Source organism: Cryptomeria japonica, chromosome 7 (genome assembly GCF_030272615.1).
Source record: "Cryptomeria japonica chromosome 7, Sugi_1.0, whole genome shotgun sequence".
NCBI lineage: Eukaryota > Viridiplantae > Streptophyta > Pinopsida > Cupressales > Cupressaceae > Cryptomeria > Cryptomeria japonica.
Window position 1 is genome coordinate 765,860,238 of NC_081411.1, and position 2,514 is coordinate 765,862,751.

The window sequence follows — 2,514 nt, forward strand, 5'->3', positions numbered from 1 at the left end:
TTCATACATCTTCCCTTCATGATTGGGGAGATTCTTTGGATACACCTTTGGTTTTGTTTCTTCCTAAGGGGAGGAATGTGGTTCGACGTTCATGGAGCAGTTTCTTCATTCATCTTCAAGCTTCTATCATTGGTGCAGATTCCACATTGAGGGGGGGCTTCCTAGTCTCTCTTCTTCTTCTCTCATATGGGGGGGACTTTTTCCTCACATGGGATTTTGTCCTTCACATACTTCTATGAGAGTTCTTTGTATCTAGTTTTCATCTCTCTTTTGGGGGAGGGTTTTTTCCCATTGGGTTTTTCTCTCTTTCCCTGCTTTGTGAGAGATTTCATTGCATTGGTTTGCATGCATTTGCATTTGTACATGGGTACCTAACATGGCCTCGTAGCCGGGACCCATCTTGCATTGCTTAGTTGCATTGTAGACTTTAGTGCATTCCCCTAAGTTGCACTTAAGGGGGGGTGTTGGTGTAAATAATTATTCATCTTGGATATTATTACACCTTACTTAAGTTTACGTAGGAAATGCATTTCATAGTAGTTTGGGTATGAGACACTTGGGTGTTTGTGCCACATTGGGATAGTGTGTGTAGGAGAATTTCCACCTTTTATGGTGTTGATCTTGTTGTTACACTCCACATTCAGTGGGTGATCCACCTCATGTGGACTATTATATTATTTCTCCTACCTACCCTTGTTTCTTATTGAGCCACATGTCATGTTTGTGTGCTCACATATCCATAAGCCTTGCGTATATAAGAAGGCTCATCTACATTGTTTGTACGGGCAATCAATCTATATCTTGTAATGATCCAGTTGATCATATTTTGCATCTTCATAGAATACAGTTTATTTCTATCATCTATTTTGTTCTCTCTTATTTGTGCTTTCCATTGCCTCTTGATCTTGGCAAAATCTCATAGAGGTCTTATGGAACAATATTTTCAAGGTATGAAATAACAGTTGGATCCCAATACAGTCTCAATGACAGTGTTAAGAGGACAGTCACAAACTCCAAGACTAAGGATAGGAACTTGAACACGCTAAAATACAAAGCCTATGTCAATGTTAATGGATATTATCATCTGGACAGGGTGGCAGATATTAGAGATAATAGATAGAGCTAAAGCCAAGTCTTTCAAAAGTCATATAGTGTATGAGGGCAATTTGTGATGAATAGGCAGTGCCAAGAAGACATTCTATTGAAGGAACAAAGTCCTTGGCTACCAATATCCTTTACACAAGTTCCTAAAAGGCGTGAGCTGAATGTCATTGCAACTAAGATAGTCACAGAGTCAAAAACAGACAGGTGAAAAGACAGTTATTGATGCAGAGCATTAGGAAAAACCAAAGTTCCTAGACTCGGACTCGGCTCTGACTTGGCAAGGCTGACTTGGCTCGTGACTCGGCTCGGACTTGGCAACGACTCGGCAAAATAAGAAAACCCTTGAACTTTAGAGATTTTTAACGATTTAAAACTTGTTTCATACACCCATTATTGAATTAAGCTTAAAGACACTATAACATCATCAAATAGAAGCTAATTTGATCACATACATAAACATACATCCATCACATGCGTAGAAATGTAAATTGTAGCTGAAGGAATTAGAAAACATAGATATAGAGTTATAAATGTTGTCCAATGTATATAAAATCCATGACTTTATCACACTCTTACGTAGCATTATAAATCAGATTTAAAACATAATCAGACCTGGAATAGTCTTCAAATACATGAAAGGATTGCTCAGAAATGTTTCAAACACCACTGCTAGGCATTCAAATGATAAGGGCAATTGGTATGAAGGTCCTCCAAGTCTCCAAACTCATATAAATCTGCTCCAGCAATGATAGAACCTTAACCAGCAGTATTAGGCACCCAAGATTGATGTCAATAAGCCACCAAATAGCAGATTTCAGACCTGTTATAACTCCCATGTGCCAAGGCAAGATGTACAGGCTTCCTGGAGTAGGGAGATCAGCCTAGAAAATTCAATTCTTATCCAAATATGACAAATGACCGCTCAAAATGCATCACCCAGCCCAGTCACGACCCTCAGACTCGGCGAGTCAGGGAGTGACTCGCTGACTCGCGGCGAGTCAGGCGAGTCACGCCCCTTGACCCATCCGAGCCCAGGTCAAGGTCACCGTGACCCGGCAGGGGTCACCCGACCCGCTGACTCGCATGACTCACGTGACTCGCCGCGAGTCATGGAAAAACCAACCAAGAACCCCAAATCAACCATGGAGTCCCAATCCTAGGGTGCTCAATTACCCAAAATAATCATCAATCTGCAACCTTGATATGTTTGAGGCATCTAAAAATATTAATATCAACCAACCAATCCAATATCAAATCCATCATATCATTTTATAACCCTTTAAACATTAATCAAGACCAAAACAATGCATTATGTTGTCCCAGTTAATGACAGCCTGATATACCCGTACTCAGTTATTAATAACTTTCAAACCCATGAACATTGTGAAGATCGCTCCGGTGAAGCTGTAG